At 42.4% G+C, this 21929-nt stretch overlaps 1 protein-coding gene across 2 annotated transcripts in view; it reads left to right on the plus strand.

The window, feature by feature from the left end:
* C1QTNF7 (C1q and TNF related 7) overlaps positions 1-21929 on the plus strand; it is a 52144-nt gene that overhangs the window by 12207 nt on the left and 18008 nt on the right. Inside the window, exon 1 of one of the 2 annotated variants that reach the window (XM_063336260.1) lies at positions 3536-3754. The exons of the other annotated variant lie outside the window; for it this stretch is intronic. The gene's annotated coding sequence lies outside the window, so the exon portion shown is untranslated. Of the gene's footprint in view, positions 1-3535; positions 3755-21929 lie in introns of those variants that run through there. 2 annotated transcript variants of the gene reach the window in all.

Raw genomic sequence — 21929 nt, forward strand, 5'->3', positions numbered from 1 at the left:
TATGCAAAATCCCTCTGGACCATAATCATTGAGTCACCTCCTTGCTCTTGGAGGTAATGGAGGTCAGGTGTGCTGTATGGAGTGGAAAACCCTGAATAATAAAGTCATCGTGGCACATACTGCAGAGACATCCACCAGCTGATTAGACCTGCTTTGGGCAGATGTTGGATGAGATGAACTACAAAGGTCCCTTCCAACCCAAATTACTCTTGTGGTTCTGTTCTAATGCTGCACCTCTGCAAATACGTCCTCTTGGAGCACTGGAGACCACGGTGCACACCCCTGAGGCAGCACCGCAGGAGACAGCCTGCCTCCATCAGGGACAGACCAACTAAGTCATGATGGACCGAACTGATTCAGGGCAGCTTGTTGCCTCCACCAAAAGTACTTGTGGCCCCTGATCCTAGAAACAGTTTAAGTGCCTTTAAGTAGCACTGTATCTCCATGGAGCCAATCAATGGCATGGTTTATTTCTAGATGACCATCTAAAGGAAATGAAAGTTTACCTTATTGGGAAATGTGCTCTCTAGTTCACATTCACCTGCCATGTCATCTTACATTGCCACTGAGTGAGTGTTTCACTCCTTCTGGCCCAGCCTTTACATGTGAAACTGAGCTTTGTGGTTCCTATTGATGCTGTGTGTTCCATCTCTCAAGAAGTAACTAAATGAGGGCTTTGTAAAAATTGTGAGCTGACATTGGAAATAACAGCTACTGGGATGTATATCCCTGTGAGGACCAAATTTTTTAAAGCTGTGTGTAAAATCAGACGATTTCATAACAAAGTCTGATCAAGGTAGTTTAATGGACTCCTTAATCAGACATAGGACCTACTTTCTCAGGGTGTCAGAGGTAACCATACAGCACCACGCCAGCAGAGCAGCACTCCCAGCCTGTGGGCAGTGCAGCCCAACTGCTCTTCTGTGGGCTGTTTGAAAGATAAATGAGAAACGTAAGACTTTAATTAATTAATTTACATTTATACCAGGAAAAAAAAAAAAATAAATTTTTGATGTGGTAGATCATGACATAGATTTCACCCAACAAGTCTCCCACATTTCTGTTTGTGTTATAGCTTCTGGGGTCCTGGCCAAGCTTCCACTTTCACATTCACAGCTGCAATTGTAACTGTGACCCTTGGTTTGGGAACTGTTTTCTTAGCTCCTATATAAATTCTGTGAACGCCTATACAATACTCAGTAAAGCAGATGGTATTTTCAGTGACTACCACCGCCTCCAGTTGTGAGCCAGGGCTGCACGTGGCCCCAGCAAAAGGCTGTGCCCCAAGGCGTGCAGGGCTCACGCAGCTGTGTTATGGCTGAAACAGGCTGGGGGGAGAAATGACACTGTCCATGCATGGGAGGGCTGCAAGCGCACTGCCCGATGGCTTTGTACTTCCCCGGGGGAAAGCCACATCCCTGGGGCAGAAACCAAGTCATGCTTGGAGGTAATTAGCTGGCGCTCAAATTAGTGATGTGTTTCAGATGTTGAAAACAAGAAGATTTGGTTCTCAGAAGTGAGGGGATATAGTCTCCTTGTCTCAAAACACTTCACAAAGAAGGTTACGGACAGAAAGCTGGACCGGGTCCCGATAATGCCCCACTTGTGGGGCTGCCATCTCAAACCTGGGCCTGCACAAGTAGTCCTCTGTGCCAAGCCTTGCTCCTCCAAACCAGGTGACAGGGCATCTGCACCATAAACCAAGATTAAAAGTAAAAAATCCCAGCTATTTTCTAAAAATAGAAAAGTTGAACTGGGAGGGAGGGAGAAAACATGTGCTTGCTGATGGTTTACCAGAGAGGGAAGAGGTCTAGCACGGCGGGTGGCAGTGGCTGAGCAGGAGTCAGCACAGGCGGGGTCAGCACTAACCTACATAAATAATCCCTAAGTATGAGAAAAGGCATTTTGCTGTCTGAAGTACAACACTTGCACCCATTTTAAAGCAACAGCTTTCAAGCATGAATTTTAATTTAAAAAAAACCTACAAATCAATGGCAATACTTTGAAATTCAACATATATTTATATATGGCTTGATAGTACCTCATATTTTGAAAACATTAGTGGAGAAAGGGAAGGGGAAAACAGCTGGAAGAGCTGAAAACAGTCAAAATTAATTTATTGTAGACTTAGAGTTTCAGTATTTGACAAAGGAAGTGGATATAAATGGAAACTAAATTGAAACTGAGACTTTTCCCATTCAACACAATATATCACTGCTACCAGTCAGCTACAACTGGGAGAGACAATTTAATTACCAATAAATAACTTTGAAGTTGTACATGTGTTTTAGTGTCTTAATAAAGTTGCAAAAAAAAAAAAGAAGCAACAACAAAAGCTGAAGCCAAGTCTGAGGTTCAAGAAAAACCTTGATAACACACATATAAAACGTGTAGGGGGATTTTCAAGTCCATTGTCACACAAGGAGAGTAACACACTAGACAAAAGGGAACAGTTGATCATTCTTCATTAACAACTATGATTTCCTCAAGCCAGAAATGCTTATCAAAGGTTTTGAGTTGTTTTTTTTCTTTATGTTTTATAGAGCAAGGAATATTGCATTTACAATATTTTAAAGTTTGATTGTAAACTGTAAGTTTATTTCCCTTTTTCCCTCCTTTGCAACTGAATACAATGGAATGAATGAAGACTTTGATTTTTTCCTTTCTTATCTCTTTCCTACTCCTATTATTATGCCTAAAATGTGGTGTGTTTTTCATCCTCTTCATAAAACCTCTGTCTTCATTGTCTGGGAATGGAATGACTATGTTTAAAATAACGTCTTTATTCTTGTAAATATAATTTTACAATGGAGCAGGGAGCTTCTTTTTTGCTGAAACTTTACATTTACCTATTTTAAGCTACATCATTATCTTGCTTTTCATATTTGTCTCACTATTTGTTCTACTGAGGACTTGTTCCAAAGCTATGCTTGCTTTTATGAAGCTTAGTAAATTTAAGCAGACCAAAGGAAAGAAAGAGAAAAAAAGACGTAAACATCTATTTTGAAGGAGAAAAAAAATTATCTGAAAAACACACATTTTGCTTGCAGGCGATTCATTGCATTTGTGATTTACAAAATACTAAACTTCAGCCTGGGTTACATTTCCTGGCTGAGATACAGAGATTCTCAGAAATTGAGGTTTGAAATAGAAAGTCAGCAGTAACCTCATCTGGAACATAAGGAACCTCAGCAGAGGGGACAGAGCTGAGAGCGCTGCCGCCTGGGAGTCGTCAACCGAAACAGAGAAGCCCATCATCTTTGTTTTACTTTTAAAATTTGTGAACAAAATAAAAGCTGAAAACATGCATTGAGTTTTCATTTTCCTGTGCCTCTGCTAGAAGCATTGCTCACATACCCTACCGGTACAGAGCATGACATGCCACAGTTTCTGCGCTCCGATCGCTCCCTCTTATGTTACTGCTCAAGTATGCATTCAGAAAAGAGCCAGCAGATATAGTAGATTTATTCTAGTTGTCGAGGTCAAGGACTCCTTTTTTTTTTTGGATGCAGCTGAGAGGGAACTCTTTCCTCCTAACACCAGACGGGCTTTCTGCTTTGCAGTCTACTGTCAGTGTGCACCACTGATAAAAAAACATGTGAGAGTACTTTTAAAGGAAATTATTTATCAGTCTGAAGCACCGGTGAGTTATGTGCCGTCTCCAGTGCCAAAGTTAGGGGGCTTTCAGCAAAGCACAATATCAACATGCACTGCAATTCAGAGACTCCAGCTGCTGGAAGCTCTTGCAAGCCATGTAAGTAAAGGGCTTTATTTCACTGAAACAAACTTTTTATATTCTCTTGCCTCATAAAAACCCTGAGATAATCTAAACTTGAGATGAATTTCCTAATGCTAGTAATGTTGTTGTCTTGCTGTGGCTCTGAATAATGCACGTATGTTGTCACAATAAATAACTAACTTACCTTTCTCGAAATGTTTTGCTTGTGAGTAGTGTAAGGAGCAGAATCTGTACGCGGCTCGGGCAGGCTCTGCATGCTTTTCCGATCACCGACACTTTCTATTCTCTGTTTGTGATCGGCACGGAGAACTGCCTCATTTCTTCGATTTCTTGCTACTCTGATTGCAAGAACAATGGGAAGCTGTCAGAAAAACACAAAATCTGTGCAAAGGAAAACAAAGAGCAGAAGGATATTTTATAAAGCAGGATCAGTGAACCCCAAAGTGTGTAACTCCCACGTTGAACTTGCGGTCTTGTGAGTTTCTATATACTTTATAGTGAGGTTTTAGATGTCACAGAATATGTGACTAGGAGGAACGTTAAATGACAGAAGAAATATTTTGATTGCTTTATAAAAATGTATCTTGCTGTTCATGCTCTTATTTAAATTAATCACTTTCTGTATGGTAACTTGTAGTTTATTGAAGGGATGGATTAACTTTCTTTGAGGTTCAACGCTGCAGTTTAAGGCCATGAAATATTTCCCTGTTCCCTATGCAATTCATGTATGTATTGGTGTTAATAGGCCTGGCAAACAGGCGTTGAAATCCCAGATTCCTCTTCTTGTTTGTGAGGTCCTCCCTGTCCTTTTGATGGCTACCCATATACAGATAGGGTGATAAATGAATGGAAACTGGCTGTGGTGCCAGGAAGCTTGATTAGCTCCACTGACCAGGTACAGGTGGTATTAACCTGAAATAGAAATTTAATATACTCAGGGTTCTCAGTATCTTCCTGTCCAGAAAGCCTCTAGTCCCCCTGCATTCCTTGCAGCCTTTCCAAAAGCACCTAATCCCTCTGACTTTGCACCTTCTATTTGGCTCACACTTCTTCCCAGCTCCCAAAAACTTTTAGCAGGTCCTGCCCTCCAGAGCCACAGGTCTGCAAGGTGCAAACTCTGCCTTCCAACCCTCACAGGGAAATCTGGCACGTACACGCAGGACAACTTTACTTATTGCAGATACGCCACCACAATCACCTCTTGAATCAGATGCCCAGAGGAACACGGATGCCGCCCCAAAGAGCTTGTTACCCCTCCCAGCACTGCTGTTGACCTTCATTTCCATGGCAATGCAAGAGCCATGTGGGGAAATGGGCACTGTCCGTTAAGGGAGATGCCCACAGTTCATTGAAGTCAATGGGAAGGCTCTGCTTGACTTCAGCCAGGCAGTCAGACCTGGGTGCCAAAATAGCCAGGAAATCAGTAGACACGCAGGGCTGTGGAGCTGCAGTATGTTGCTCCCGGTGAAGCTGGGGCATCACCTCCCTGAGTGAGATCAGGGAAAGGCTCTGTGGAAAGAAGGTTGCAGGGGATGTAGGGGATGTAGGTTGCAGAGATGTAGGGGGGCAGTGTGAAAGCCAGACTCCTCTGATGATGGAGGAAGAAGACGTTGCTCTTCAAGAATGTTTGGAGAGTGACAAAAAGTTTAATTTTTTAGTACAGAGATGGGTAAGAGCTGAGGTAACTCTTTTATTATTTTTTTTTTATTCTTTGTAACTCAGCTCTCACATACCTAGCTGGTGTAACTGCACTCCAGGGAAAAAACAGCAGTTTGTTATATTTTTGGAATTTATGTATATTCATGTGTTCCATTAGTCTCTTGGCAAATGCATCTTTTGAGCTCCAAAGCTTTCTGAACCTTTCATATAGTCCTTTGCTTTGAAGCAACAGATGTCTGTGATAAGCAGATGGTTATGGCTTTGAATTTGAACATCTTTAAATACTTTGTTGTGTATATTTTATGGGGAGGAATGTACTCTGTCTTAGTATGCAGAACCGATGCATTAAATGAAAAGTATCCATGTCTGGATGTTTGATGTCACTTCCTAGTTTGCAAACCAATAAACCACATGTTTTTCAGGATTATTTGTTGTGAGGTATTTTCACCCCATTACTCAATTTGTGTTTTCAAGTTGCAAACCAACTGCGAAATATGCTAGTCTGAGCTCAGTCAAAGCAAGCAAGCAACAACAAGAGTCAAAGGAGCTGCCCCGGTTGTGAATTGCATTCTCAATCTAATGTATACTGTGAGTAGGCTGAAATCTTCCTCCTGAAAAATTTCCCAGAGGAAATAATGCAGTGCCTATAGAAATACCTGAGAAAAAGATCTTTTGATCTTTCTTATTCTAAAATTTCATTTTTCAGGAGGTACGGCTATTAAATTCGATGAGCAGGGAATCTAAGAACATAAGATCTTAGAACAGGAATAAATTTGGGAACACAAATGGAAAGAATAAATCTCAAATAAGAAGAGAAGTCTCGTTTTCTTTAAAGGAAAAGAAACCAGATAAAAACATTTGATCCAAATGTTTTGCTATTGGATATTCATTTACTGCTCTAAAAATTTTAGTTCTTTTCTCTCTCTCCACTTGACTTTCAGACTTGAAGAGTTTGTTTTTTAAAGAAATCTCTTCAGACAGCCTGTGACATATGAGAACTGTTAAACTTGAATTAGTTGATCTTAAGAATGGATTATTGCAGATTGTAGAAGGCTTTGTTAATTATAATGACATAAGATATGTTGTTGCATGGCCTCAGTGCTTACACAAGGTACCAGCCTGACTCAAAAGAAGAGAAATGCCTCATTTCAATCAAGCTTTTGAGCTTTCGCTTCCACCTTTGAGAAGGAACAGGACTGTTGAATGGCTCATGGTACTGGAGGGGTGCTAGAAGGACTCAGTGGTGATGCAGGATGTGCTCTTTTCCTCCCTTTTTTCTCTTTCTCCATTCCCTCTGGGAACCTTTTCCTTTCTCACTTTTCCAGAATACAGTAACCCCTAATGTCAGGCTGTCACAGAATACAGCTTTTCCTCTTTTTTCCACCTCAAATCAGCCCCTCTTTACTCCACAATACCAGGGGTGGTGTTCAGCCTTGCTGGAGAAGAGAAGGCTTGGGATGGAGAAAGGGCCTGAATTTCACTGCTTGGATTTCAGTAGCTAATCCCCATCTCTGCAGGTACAAGCAAAGTAGCCCATGTGTAAGCAAAGCATGCAGGCTGCTGACCTTTGCAGTCTGTTGCTCAAGGCTAATAACTACTTTAATTACTGCCTTGACTAGCCGTGCATTTCCCAGTGGTTTCCTCACCCAAATGTCTTCTGGGACTGGTCATTACCCAAGACAACGGTGGACTAACAGAATGATTAGTTTGACCAAAGAGAGCAGTTCCTTCAGTTCCACTTTGAAAGTTTTAAGATCTCTTCTGTATCCAATGCTGTAGGTTTTAAAAGAAAAATTGAGTAAAAAAAAAAAATTAAAAAAAAAAAAGAAAATTGTTGAAGGGCTCTATTTTATAGTCTATTATTTGACAATGTGAGCTTTAGAAATCTACATACAAATTGGGCGGAGTTGTGAAAACTTCTGATTGATGAGCTGTCTTTCTTTCTGACAATTCTAATTGTTTAAAGGCTGCAAATGTTCAAACACTTTGAAAACTGCAGGTAGTACTTTGCTACCTGACAGCAACGTAACGCAGAGAGAGGGTCTCCTAAGTAAATCCTTGCAATGACATGAAGAGATTAATTCTGATGCATGCCAGACTTCTCTTGTATCTATCTCAAGACCTCTCTCTCTGTGAAGCCCTATTATCCATTACTGGTCTGGTGTAACACCTCAGCACATATGGATTTATTTCTCTGAATACCACCTCTTCGGCTTATAGACGTGAGGACTGAGGCAAGACTCCATGGCGTTTGAATTGAGGTCATGCTAGAAGTCTGTGAAAATACAGAAAACTGTAGGTAGTTTTTCTGAATTCTGAAAATATGTGTCCATTCAGGGTCATCCATAAATAAACAGGTTATTTGTAAAGAGGGAAAGAAAACAGCTTTTAATCCCTGCTGTGATGCTGCGTGCCTATAGTTTTCCCATAGGGTTAGAAGCAGAAACAAAGCCTTCAGGCCTGACTGAAAGCTCACAACCTAAATGCTGTACAAGACAATGAGCAAAACAGGCAGCAAAGGATCATAAGCAGCAAAAGATCCAGAAGTGACCAGGATGGAGAGCCCAGACCACTTACCATTACTGTGATTCCAGTAATGGAAAAGCTCTTGGCAGGCAAGGAAGCAGTGCAGTGGCATTCCAGCCTGCAGGTGGAATCTAGTCTGGAAGCTGCTCTAAGCTAGCTGCTGCAATGGAGGGTTGCAATGGGAACACGGCCTTTGTGCTTGTAGGAAAATCAGCCTTCTGGAACAGGTACTGTCACCCTTAGTTATCAATAGCTGCTAATTAATGCAACCTATATTTGAGTGACTGACCAATTATGAAGTTCAGTGAAGTAAATAGCATACTTGATATCTTAAATGTAGTTGGGGGCAGGGGGGGAAATCTGCTTGTGTTCATATTTGAGAGGGAATTATTTCTGTTATGTTTTTAAGGTTTCCTCTGTGGCTTTTAGGATGTTTCCTGAAATCTGCAATTACATTCATGTAACATCTGCGTCCAGCTTTTTCTAAAATAATAGTAAAGCAGACTGCATGGTAATTAAAACAATTCTTTCTCTGAACCTTATCTCCCTTTTGGTTTATCAGCTGATGCTCTAGCAAGTAGTTTATGCCTTGAGAGGTTGTTCATAGATAGTTCACTGAGATAGCTCAGTATCTCAGCTAACTTGTCCCTTCAAGGTCCTTGGTAACACTGAGAAAAAATTCAGTGTTCACCACAAACTGACTTTGGCAGTTACCAGTAGTTCAGATGGGAGCACGTGGGGAAAGATGACAGTGCAGGGAGTCAGAAGAAAGAATTGGGACTGTTTTGGGTTTTTTGTGGCAATGGGGAACCAGATTCAGCATCACATGGTTGCAACAGCAAGGGCACAGCCAGCACAACCTGATCACTGCCTCGGTGCATGAACAACCTCCCATCTACCTGCATGGTGTCATTAACTTGTCCCCTGAATCTCCTGCCTCAGAGGAAAAAGTCCAGACTAGAGATTCCTGGAGGATTACAAAAAATCTTCAAGATTCAAGAGAGCAACAACACAAGTGTCTGAGCATCCCAAACAAGTAGAATAATTCCCAGTTACAAAGCTGAAGATTTGGCCACTATGTGACCATGTTGCATTGACCACACAATGTCTGCTATGTTCTGCTCCTTAAAGAAAAAGCTCTATATTCATGGCCACTCCTTGTTCAGGAAGGAAAATATTCTGATTGCTAGTCAGATTGAGCACCAACAGCCATAGAACAAGAAGGTAAGAATGCATATAAACTGAAAATCAAGGTATTTTATCATTATAAGTATGACAGACATCACATACTCCTAGATTTTTGTAATCTACAAATGGGGAGTCATCCTTCTTTTATCTATACCTACTTTTGAACATCATTTAAATTCCTATAGGCCAGGTGGCAATCATAGAAAAAACAGCTTTTGGAGGTTCCTGCTTGAAGCAAGGTATTTAAGGCCAAGAAGAGACACATAAATGAATACAATAGCTGTGGGGTTTGATAGCTGACTTAAATACAGTTTCTTTAAGAATAGACATGGACTCAGCACATGAGGGAAAGAGTCATCCTCATGTTCATCTTCCCAGTTGAAGAGAATGATAGGTTCAGGCAGACAGCGTGCAGAGATGTTTGGATGAACTTGTTGCCAAAGACCATCCCAATAGCGCATCTATGCTGTGAATATCACACTTGAAATTAGTCAGCCACAACTATGTCATCTTGATTTACATGCTAATACAGATGATGCAATAAGGCTCTGGAGAGATGGATCTACAATTAGTTGGCAATACATTTTTTGGCTTTTATGAATCACTGAAATTTCAGAATTCTCAGTGGTGTATTTCTCTAACTTTGCACCTTGCCTCTTAAATGAAGAAACATCCCGTTGTGGTCACATCTATGACATCACCTCTTCAAGGAGAAAAGGATGTCACACTTACTTCTTTCTGAAAACAGCAGGTGTAGAAATAGAGTTTTGGCCATTTTTCATACACATGAGCTATGACAAAAGCTTGCTCATTATCAGCCTTCTGGTTGAGAATAAGCCTATGCTATGGTTGGGAACAAGCTATGTTTCAGGGCCTAATGGACCCTGAAACAGAGCACTAGACCCTGTTCCAGAAAAAAAAAACAGCTCAGGGAGAAATATGAAATGCCTGTCCATGAGATGAACGTTGTTTCCAAGACAATCCCATGAGAGAAGGTCTTTAAGCTACATGGCTATTTCTAAACTGAAAGGACCCTGGATCCATTTTATCTTGCAGGCAAGGAAGAGACATGAAGGTTGAGAGAGGAACTTCTGCACATGGGGTGATGATGACTGGTGATCTCCCTCCCTATGGCAGATAAAGTGACATGTGGGTCTTTCGACACCTTTGACCCCCTCAGTGTAGCCCTTTCTCACTCTGTTTTATTCCCACAGAAAGAGTTAAAAAAAAAATCCTTCAGCATCCCCTCACTAACAGGGAATATTTCAGTGTAGGATTACATAAATCATGTTTTGCTAACATTTATGGAAGTTATGATCACATTTCTGTGGTCAGGGCTGTGTGTATATTTGTTCATATTGATTTCACTGTAATGCTAGCTTGTTGCCCCTTGTTGTAATGAGGTCTTAAGTTTTCCCAGTTGGCCTGAGGTGGTATTTCCAGATTATGAGTGTATTTTCCCTAAACTGACAGTGTGTTACGTGTCGTAGCTCTGCATCCCTTTGCTATGTCTTTGAGGGCTCAGCTTTCATGCAGGTGCCTAATGCTGTTCCTGAAGTTCATGCTTTAATGCAGACAGGATGGTTGGCTAATTTCTGCTTCAGATGGCTTCTACCATCTTTTCTTCATTGCTGCCAGTGTTTTCTCTTGCTTCCCTGGGGACACCAGATGCATCTAATGAGTCCAGTTCCAGCTTCCAAACTGAAACAGATCATGGACAGCCGCCATGTGTTGTTCAGATGCTTGCATGGGAGGGAGAGACCTCTTTCTTTTTCCTCTTGCTGAACCAATTCACTCAATAAGAACTTGTTTTAGATCAATTTTGCATTGCTTTTAGCTAACTCCAGCCTTTTCTAACTTTCTCCTTAATTTCAAGTTTTCACTATAACCTAAAATAGGAGAATTACCTTAAAAGAAAGCTGGTGCCTGGGACAGCGTAGCTTGCTCCCAGCCTAAATGATAGGACAAGAAAAGTGTTTAAGCCTAAAAGTTACAGGCTGTAGCTGATGAGAAATAAGACAACAGCCAGAGACATCCCCAATGTTGCATAGGTAACTACAATGTATAATGTAGTGCAACATCACAGCCGGTCTCCCAAATTGAAAACAAGGAGGAATAAAAGACTACCGCACCTTGGCTCTTAAATCCCTGAACGTGTTGTCTGTGTTGATTAGTTACTTTGATTTGTGCTTCCACACACAGCTCATTTTTCCCTTTAATAAGAGTTCGGCTTGTAAATTGTCACTTGGATTGATAGTATTTGCACCAAACAGTGTAATTAGGCTGGAGTGATGGAATATATTACATTGTTTGTTTTCCATTATGTTTATTCCAGATGGCTTTTGTCACTGACTCTTTTTCTAAGCTGCGCTGTTAATAAACATAGGATAAATCTAATGAATAAATTTGCTGTGCTCGGTATAGATCTGTGGTTGTGGCTGAGATGGGCTTATGCCACTGAGTAATGGGCTCTCATTAGAACTACAGAAATGTTAATTCTCACTCATATGTGAGAGGGAAACGGAGCCCGTGGATAGTGAAGGTTGAAGAAGATACTCGTGGGCTTTTTCCCTTTAAAACACATCCGCTTAAAAATTAAACTGAGGTTATGATGAGTTCACAGTTGTCGCGTTTTATTGCTTCTCTGGAGAAGGGAAGAGTTCTCCAGTAAAGCTATGTAGCGGGTACCTGTGTTCAAGTCTTTCATTGCTGGAAAGTTCCTCTGTGCCCTTGAGCAAGCTCTTTTGGTCTGTGCCTTGATTCCTGAACAAATGCTTCCTCTCTTCTGCATTTTAACTGTCTTGTCTCTTCAAATAGAAGTTGATCAAAGTCCCTGCCTAGGCTGAGACTTTGGTGATATCAAAATTATTTTAGAAAGAGAACTGGAACATTTTGGAGAAAAGAACCTTATATGGGATGGAGATGCAATGTGGAAGTCTACATGGCACCAGGACTGTCTCAATCTGCTCATTTGCCAAAGCGGCATAGACTGGAGAAAACTAAAAGCCAACTAAATGACATGACAGCAGACCTTGAAAAAATCATATCACTTAACGAGTTTTCCAGTACTGGTCTCTTAGTTTTTCCATCAGAAAGGAACATAAGAAAGCCCAGGATGAAACACAACATAGTCTATCTTACCATCTTTCGAAGGCTTTAAAAGTTGCATTAGAAGAGGTGATCATGGTTGCGGAGCAGTAGGACCTTAAAGCCCCGGTTAAAGCGTACATTTTTTGTAAGATCAGCCAAAAGCAGATTGTAGCAAACAAATGTTGTTTCTTCTAACGTTTCCCACTTTCTCTGAAGTCTTCCAGGAAGCACATAAGCAGGCAGCTGCCTGCAGTGCTGCCTTTCATAAGTACGAGTGGCTTCTCGCATTGCTGTTAACTGCTTAGCCCTGCTCTGAGCAACTAAAACAGCGTCTCTGACTCATGAAGGTAATGCAAGGCAATGCTTCCCCAAGTGAAAAAACAAACCGTGAACATGAAGTGTTGATTTGCCAAGGTAAGGAAGAAAAAATTGTCCATCTGGGCTCACAGGGGCCAGGCTGGGGAGCCCAGTTGGTGCTGTGAGCTGGGTGGCAGCAGGTCTCGGCCATGCTGCATTTGAGCATCTTGCCCTCTGCGAGCCTGGCTGCAATCCCCTCCTGCCCTCGTCTGTTTCAGTGGTGTCACTGGTTTGGAGGGGAGAAGGGAACAGCATTTCCCCTTATGAAATGACAGAGCACCTTCCTTTACATGTTTCCAGCCATGCCCTGGAACTGGTAGTGAAGGATCTTCCTCTTCAGCCTGGTATTACTTTTAAACCAGGGAGCTAGGCTCAAAAAGATGGCACAACGGCTGGCATTAGCAACCATACCATATATTGCCAACTATACCATGCACCTCTTACGTGCCCCTTTCAGAGATATGTCAGCTAAGCTGCAGCTGGAGAAATAAGACTAAACACTTCTGTTGGCTGGCATTTGTGAAAGTTTCTTGGAACAGGAGTGGACAAGGAAGGGGAAGGAGAAGATGTGTGGGAGAAATAATTCAAGAAGTCCCCAAAGGAATGGTGAGCTGAGAAAGGCAGGGAGGGCACAGCTGTTTTGGTGACTGAGGTATCAGAAAAATGAGTATACAGCCCGTACCCGCAGCACTGGGTGTCCCGCCTGGCCAGGCTGTGAGGCATGAAAGCGTTAACCCTTCTGGAATCGGTACAGGACATTCCAGCGCTTGAATTCACACAGTAAAAATAAACCTCGTGCAAGGCGTGTTGCCTATGGGGTTTATGCTCTGCTTTTTGATTCAATCATTTAGGAATGCAAAGCCCTTCTACCAGGTCTGGGCTTTAACAGCGCCTTCGCTTTGCCATCGCTGTCGCCGAAGGTGGAGCAGATCTGTGGTAATGAAGTTCCAAAGGTCCATGTCTGTCTGCAGCCACTCGGTCATGCTGTTTCTATAGGGCCCAGTTAATCTCTGGACTGTGCTGCAGCATCATTTTTTAAAGACTGAGGACAGAATGGTTTCTCTCCTGTGTGTTGTATCCACCGCGCTCTTCCACTGCATGTCCACTTACATGGCAGGGCAATGATGAGTATGTCCCACGGAGGCTGAGGGTTTGCTGGGAAATAAGATAAAAGCCTGCACATCACATTCCTGCCTGTTTAGTTGGTGGGGTAGAAGGAGGGTTTATTGTCCCCAGCCAGTGCACCCTGTATGTGCCAGACTAAAGCACGGCAATGTGTGAGCTGGACGACAGCATTCCCAGGCAGGCAGACACTCTTTTTTTTCTTTCCTATATTGGACAGGACAGGACTTGGCCCTTGTATTTTTGAACACCAATAGTTCCTGCTTCTGCCACTGAGACCTTTGTTTATGCTCGGAGGCCTCCGGTGGGAGTTTCCACTCATTTCACATCTTTCTCTGTCGCCCTCCTTATTTTCCAGCCGACCATGATCAAACACTCTCGTGTCACTTTCCTCGTCCCCGGGTGTTCCTTTGGGTGGCAGGCAGCTCCCAGTTTCATAGCTATGCTCCCTCTGCTCCCCAGACCCACCGGCTTGATTTTTCTTAGAATCCTTGAGGCTGGCAGTACTTTGCAATTATCATCCTGAGAGGTGGTCTACTAAGGCACATGGGAAAAAACATTGTGGTGTTATTTTTCCTCCTATTAACAAGCGGAGTCAGCGGGATATTCTCAGTGATTTATTTCTGAGCAGTTCGTATACAAGGGAGTAGAAGAGAGAGTCAAGGAACATTGGACCAATTTCTATTTGGTTACTCATTGGAAAACTGGAAATAACCACGATGTAGTCCAATGACTTACCCTGGATTTACACCAGTGCCAATGAGAACATAATTCAGCCCACTGATTTTACATTACATCCCAGTGAAAATGGACAACACACACAGTGTGTTAAAACCTATCTGAATGCTTATTAAGAGTCCAATAATAATGTTATTGAGGATTATTTAAAAATGCATTTTCTTCCTTCATTTCTATCCTACCTCTTTAGGTCTTCTGCTATTGTCGCCATAATGGCTGAGCACCTTGGCCATGAAAATGAACAGCAATTGCAAAGTCTTTAGTGAACTTCATGAAGTATTTGGCGCTTCTCATTTTACTTGTAATAGTATTTTGTTGTCATCTTAGATCTTCTTAGTCTTGTCTTTTTAACCCCAGAATACACTACTATGTTTGGAAATACTTCCTGCAGAGTTTTGAAAGAAAAAGAATCCATAGCATTCAGCAATTATGTCATGAATAGAAATTTACTTTATCTCCTTTATGAAAAGGATATCAGCAAAATTTTAGCCTGTTATAAGAAATGTTGATAATAATGATTTGATCTCTGCATTGATGTTGTTAATACCATTCAGGGTGACATTTAACAACTGTTAATGAAAACTGTTTTACTTAAAGATCAGTTGCATAGCAACTTTTGTAGCAAACTCAAATAGAAAAATGTTCTGTGCCTATTATTAGGCTCTATCCAGTTCTGCTCGTTCCATTAAAGATAGTTCAGAAAATACTGAAGGCTTGATCCAGGTCAGCTTCTCTGCTTACAGCTTGCATAATCCCATAAACCCCGTGCACAAGCCTGACTTGATTCACATCACTACTTCCACATATTCACGCGTTGCACCAATGTGAAACGTACTTTAGGTTGACAACCCTTTGACCCAAAAAAATGAAGAAGGAGGGAAAAAATGCCTGTGCTTTCAGTCAGAGGAGTAGGAAGCAGGAGAATGACATCAGAGCAGGAATCCTCCATGGCACTGGAGGCAAGAGGAGCTGCACCTCGCACTGAAAATTTCTTCTGCCTTCTCCATTTATTTCCATCTCAGTGGCATGCTAATGTGTTAGCTTTACAGGGTAGCATGCTGCCAGAGCATTGCAACAATTATGTTCAATGCCAGATGCTAAAAAAGCTTCTTGAAATATTACTAAATAAGGTATTGTGCATGTTCTACATGGGGAAAATAAGTAAATTCCCTGAGCAGTAAAAATAAGTGAATCTCTTAAGTCTACTAGCTATTTGTCAAATGCTTGTACTTCTTTATGGTGTTTTTCTTCCCTTTCATTTAATTCTCCAACTTTCAGTCTCAGCTTGATCATTTTTTTTGGAAACTAAAATCATCTCTAATTTGTTATTGCTTTATTATGGTCTTATTTTGAGATTCATGTTGATCTATTTAGAGTAACAACATACCAATATTTCAGTATCCGGAGAAAAACAGTATCAGAAGACTAATTATTTGGAACAAAATGATGCTCAGGGCGAAAATTTAGTACTGTTGCTGGGCATGTTATTATATTTCCTATATAAAGCGTTTGGTTTTAGGATCATAAAACACTTTCTGCAGGTTGCCATCATAGGTAACTGCCTCACACAGTCTCTGGCCAGGGAGGGAGGGCTGTACTTGCTTAGTGAACATGGGCAAGCCCTGGCTAGGAGGGAGGACAAGTTATGGGTCCCAAAGGATCATGACATTAGGATCCAAAGCTGGAACCCGAGACTTTTTTCCATAGCAGCATATTCAGTGCAAGGGATAACCAAATGGCAGCACACCCACATCAGCCTGGGTCACAGCCTTTCTCCTGGAGGGATGTGCAATAGTCCTCAGGGCAGCACCAGCCTTTTCTTGCTCCTTGTCTTCCTCCCGACCCATCTCCTCTATCACAGCAGGCTCCTGCAGAAGACCCGAGGGCCTTCTCCGCACCCACCTGGTGCACGAAGGCAGCTGGGCTGGCCTTGCTCGGGTTTGCAGGTTTTACAGCACGTGCTGGGTCTGCTCATCCTGCAGGTCGCTACAGGGGACAGGAGCTGCCATACGGCCTCTCCTCCACCTGGGGTCATGCATGGCGGCTGGTGAGGACCAGATACAGGGGCACCACAGCCATGGCAGAACAAGGAGACAAGTTGATAAAATACCTCTTCAGATTTCTGGTCACTGTGAAGGATTGCTGGCTGCTCCTGAGACTCCGCAGCACTCACTGTCACCTGTCTGTGGCACAGCTTTGGAGAGAGTAGAAGGGCTCAGTGTTGAACCCAAACTCAACCTCTGTATAAACCATTTTCTACACATCTTCTGTTTATCACATTAGCTCTCCCACAGGCTGCCAGGACAACTTTATTTGCTGTTTAAAATCTTAAATGGAAATTGAAAAGTCTCCAACATCATCACTAAAATGTGCAGTGGGGACAAGCGGAAAACCTAAATTTATCACTGGAAAAACAAAGCCGATACTCTTGTGAGTGGTTGGAAATCAGTTTGGCACTGCAGTTACAGCACTTCAGTGTCTTATTTTTGTTATGAAAATTGTTTTTCTCAGCTTTCTTCAAGGCCAATCAGTAATCATTTCTTTTGTTGGGTGTGTTTTGGTCTGACAGTTTTCATGTCTCTCTCATTCACGGTCTGATTCCTCAGTTTGCTAAAGGACAGCTGATAAAACTCAGTTTCAGATAAACCAAAAATTACATTTATGCCATAAATACCCTCTGTGATTATGGGAAGACACACAGTCAGTCTCTTTTCATTGGCAGTGAAACCAGCGTATAAGGCATGCTTCAATATCATTGTTCATTGTTGCAATATTGTTTTCTCAGGGATATCATGCCAAATTCTCTTTTTTCAGTACTGTCCTTATCTGAACCTTTAAACCCTGTCTTTCTAAATGATGAAAAGTACTTCCTGTTATACCCTGTAAAAGCCTCTGGCTCTCCTTAGGGTATTTATATCCACTACACTCAATAAAGATAAGAGTAAAAAGAAATACGTCATCTTGTGACCACAGCAGTCATACCAATTGCTGTGGCGACATTCCCCCACTCACTATTAATATACAATGGATTCCCTATTCTTTTCATTTATCTCCTAACAGCATTCAGAAATGTCTTTGTTTATGGCCTGGCAGTATCAGAAGCCATTATAATCAGATTGCATATTTCAGCGGTAAAATCACCAAAGATCCTGATCTTGAGGATGTACAAGAGACATTACCTTTCACAGCAGCTGCAAAGCACTCCGAGTTACCAGCAGTTTTAATTATGAATAAGCAACTGAACCAGAGGCTGCACCAGAGCTTCAGATTTGAACTGAAAGCTGCCCTCAGCTGGAGGGAAGCTGGACGGAGAGTGGGGGTCAGGACACACAAGCCACCATCCATCAGGCTGTTTTGGAGAGCAGCAGGCAGGCTGTTTTCACTCACCATGAAATTTCCATAATGAATTATACCGCAAACGGAATGAAAAAAACACTATTCCATTTCTTTTGGTGGTTTTCCTTTCTTTCAGCTGTATTCATCAACATTTATTTCAGTATTTTGTAAATCTATCCATACTCCATCATCTTATTACAACCATGACAGTGGCACAGCAATAGGTGGATGATGCAGGATGGACAGACCAGGATAGCGCTTCCTTACAAGTAGTTTTCAGGAGTCATTAGTATTTTTCTTCTCTCCATTTGAGCTTTGGGACCATTAATTAACTGCTCCAGCACCACTGCAAGGCAGGAAATCATCACCCTTCATATGAAACAGAGAAATTAAGTAAGTTATGTGATTTGCCCAAAGCTACAAAGAGAACCATTATGAAGACCAAGGTAAGAACTGATGATTTTTTTTAGCACGTGGTCCTGTAATGCAATTAGCAGAGTCAGCCTCCTGCCCTCTCATCATCTGCTTTGTTATCCTCCACCTGAGAATGGCACTGACTTCAGCAGTCCTTGCTATTTGAAGCTGAATTTTGCTGCTAAGGTTGATTTCCACTCAATAGGATGACTCCTACCGATATATTTTTGCCTCTAAGATAAACATTAATATAGGCCTTTGATTAAAGCAACGTAGGTATCCCCTTTAACTGCAGCGTGACCCCAACACTTGATAATTATCAGGCACAGGCTGAAGCCTACAACAGCATTTTTTATGCCATCTAGCGGTCATAGAAAATGAAATGCCAAGCTCAAACCCAGGGTGCCACCCAGCAAAGGCGCCGCAGCTACTCTAGCTCCTGCTCTGATGATCCCTGCCCCAATTAGGGCTGCATGTGCCTCCCTTTCTTTTGCTGCTCTTCGTACTGGTGTTTCACTTGGATGGCTGCAAGCTGTGCTGCTAAAACTCTGGAAAGCTGCAGTAAGAAGTGGCCTGAAAACAGTGTTAAGTAAATGGATATTCTCCGGAGCACTCTCGGCTTACACGAATGCTGTGTTTCCATGGAACAGGGAGTACGGTTTCTTCACTGCTTGGAGAATGTGAAGGAAACTGTGGGGACTGATGAAACAACTGATAAATAATAGTAGCTTATATACGTAGAAGGTTAGTCATTTGTTTCCTGAGGAGATGGACGCAACCGGGTGCCTTGGAGAACAGAGCTGGCTGCTCCACCAGGTTGACCACTGGGTCCCTGCAGGAAGGAACTTGGGGATGGGATTTGGACCTGGGGTTATTTTCAGCTACCTTTTGGATTCAGTTCTCAAAAAACACAGACAGGGACTGATTTCTGTATGATCTTTAAAAGTGCAATCGAAAGAAATACTCCCCTAGCAAGGGCAGTAAGGAAGGACCGCTTTATGTATGCTTAATTAAAAACTGGCTTGGAGAGTTAAGGAAAGCCAGACAGCACCATCAGCAATAGTGATACTTTTCAGTGGCAACAGCATTACCTGCCTTCTTTAATAATAAGCAACCACTGAACAATAGGAAGAAATCATAAATTCTGTGTGTTTGAAAATAGGTCAGCTCAACACCTAAGATCATGGCCACATAGATGTTTTTGTAAGGCATTTAAGATGCTTTTAAGCTAATACATTTTAACTACGAATTGTCATGAGAATGAATATGATAGTTCCTAATGCAGATAGGGTTTAAGACATGAAAAGCATGTCAATTTGTTCACAGCTGACTTTAGTATTACATAGAAAGTTAAATACCGTCTGCTAAGAGACTTTTGGCCAAGTGAAGCTTGCAGCTCACCAGACTTGGTCAACATTGTGTCATACTTTGTCTGTACACACATTAACACATTTGGTAAAAATATAACAACTTGATGAGAAAAGCTTCCTTGTTTGGATTGGACTGCCTTTGACAATCCTTTGACAACCCTCGTGGCCCTAGCTCGAGCCAATGCCAAGACCTTGGGAAGCGAGCAGCCCAAAGCAGTTGAGTCCCCTGCCACTCTCCAAAACGCCTCACCCACACTCTTCACCTCACGGCTTTGTCAGCAGGACACGTTTCTGCTCCCACCCCAGCACAGCAGGGCTTCAGACCGATGGCCTCCTCCAGATCCAGCTGTGCCAACCCAAGCTTGTCCCCTGTGCTCCCACTGTCCCCTGGCCAGGTAGGGCTCCCCACTCCTTGTCAGACACAACAGACCACAGCAAACAAGAGTTCTCTTATTCCCACTGTACAACCAACCTGGTTCATTTTGACTGCAATAGGCCAGGAGACACACTCTGGAGTGCCCAGCCAAGCTGGTGCTGCGCCAGGGAAGCCAGCATGGACAGGACGGCGGTGACCTCTCCAGCCGTCACTACCTGAGATGCATGTCTGCACCATGTTTAAGCTGAAGAGGATCTGGGACAGCTGTGCCAGCAGGGCTGCGAGGGCAATAACCTCCAGCGGTGTGGCTTGTAATCTTCATCTGGCACAGCTCTCTACAAAATGAACATCTGTCCACGGCCTAAAGATATGTTTCAAAACTGATTTAATTAGACCAGCACAAGCATCCATCTGGACACTTTTAGCTCTTTGGCTCCCTTTCACCTAGCAAACAACGGTGCTGGATAAAAATTGTTTTCACCTGCTCCAACGGCAAAGTGGCCAGAAGGAAAGGAGGGTGTATCAGCCACGCTAGCATCTTAAACTTTTGACAAATAAGTCTGGTGAGTCCTGATGAGGTGTTTTACGAAGTTGCCACCTGCTGAGATCTCCCGCCCAAGGTGGCCACAGCTGCAGAAAGGGCAGCAGGAGGAACGTGTGCCTGCGGCCACGCAAAGCCCAGTGTCTCAGCTGAAACAGCCAATTTCATTGGGTCCAGCTAGTGTAGGAATGGTTTACACTGCACCATGCCCCGGTCAGACGCTTACTATCTGGAAACTCTTCCCTTTCTTACCCACCTGGCTCTTATGTTCCCCTACACAACGGTACAGGATAGCAAAGCATGCAAATGCTCCCCATATGATTAAACGCAGTGTCTGATGGGTTAAACTGCCTGTAGAAGTGGCTGATCTACAAAGAAAGGGAGCCCCAGCAGAGCAGCAGTAACACACTGCAGAGGAATAGTTACATTTTAAATCGGTACATGCATTTCTGCATCAAGAGTCCAACTACATCCTTAGTTTATATAGCTCCTTATTCCAGCTTAGGCCAAATAAAAATAAAGTGATTGATTCTAGATCAATCAAGGCATCCAATGAGAATCTGGCATTTATTTAACTAAATTATTTGAAGAAAAAACAATGCAAGCTTGTGCATGAATGTTGGAAAAACATATTATACAAATTAAAGAAAAAAATCATCTATGACAACTGAGAGCACCATCATTTTTTCAGCACCATTTGGAGGCTGCAGATAACCCAAGTCTCTAATAGATTTTTCCTAAACTCCTAATAAAATCCTACAATTTAAATTACTTTTAATCTACCTCATGCTTACTATCCATAGTTAAAATCCTTTTTAAGAAAAACAATCGGAATTTTAACTAGTTACAGATGGTGGAGATAAAATTGGTCTTTACAAATCTGTGTTTAAAATAGGATTTTCAGGGAGAGTACTGTTTATGTTTGCTAATGTTATCCAGGCTGTCTATTTGTAAGCAGGAGTCAAAGGTTTACAAGCTTTAGCCTGCTGTAAAGGTAAATCAGAAGAATGAGGGAAGACTGTGAGTGTTAAACCCCCCTGATACGCTGGAGCTTCTTTATCAGACACAGACAGGAGACAGCAAGGGGCAAGCAATGAGCAGAGGGGAACAGATGCCCTTCACACAATTTCTGTTGTCTTTATGGAGAGGATAGTATCGGTAACTCATCAAACAGATTGGACTTCATGTTCCCCTGGCCTTTTCCTGGTACTCAGAATAGACCAGGAGGGTAAATAAATAGGGATATATATAGATGGGGGGATATTGGGGTTCCTGAGCTGTCTGCTGTTTCTGGGAAGTGGTGCAAGTTCACGGGCAAGAGGGACGCCTCCATCTGGCCTCTCCCCACTGTGGGTTTTAGCTGCTGTTGCAGAAGGCTGAGAAGCCTCAGCCATGTCCTGCTGCTCCTTGACCAAGCCTGTCCCCCTCTTGCTCTCGGAAAGCGGATGTTCCTCCAGACGAGAGCACAAACTC

Source organism: Chroicocephalus ridibundus, chromosome 5 (assembly GCF_963924245.1).
Source record: "Chroicocephalus ridibundus chromosome 5, bChrRid1.1, whole genome shotgun sequence".
Taxonomy (NCBI): domain Eukaryota; kingdom Metazoa; phylum Chordata; class Aves; order Charadriiformes; family Laridae; genus Chroicocephalus; species Chroicocephalus ridibundus.